Below are 312 nucleotides of genomic sequence, written 5' to 3'. Positions count from 1 at the left end.
CTGCTTAAATAACTGAACTCAGCCAAGGAGTGGTGAACCCAAGCAGTGAACTCTCAGGAATGAGGAAGCAGTGGGCATCTCAGCTCCCTGCACAAGGCCAGTCAAAAGCAGGGAGTCCTGGTTAGTCACTGGGGCAACAGGAGAGACCTCCTACACCACCCATTAAAGAAACACATCTGATCTGAAACAAAAAAACCCACCACAGCTCATGGTTGGGTAGCCAGCTAATCCTTAGGTCAGCGTGTAGCAGCCTCCCATGTAGATCCACAGCTCACCCATCACTAGGTGGGTTGTATTATATCCAGGGCTAGC

This window comes from Calidris pugnax, unplaced genomic scaffold (assembly GCF_001431845.1).
Source record: "Calidris pugnax isolate Ruff unplaced genomic scaffold, ASM143184v1 scaffold225, whole genome shotgun sequence".
Taxonomy (NCBI): Eukaryota; Metazoa; Chordata; class Aves; order Charadriiformes; family Scolopacidae; genus Calidris; species Calidris pugnax.
This window is presented reverse-complemented; position numbering follows the sequence as displayed.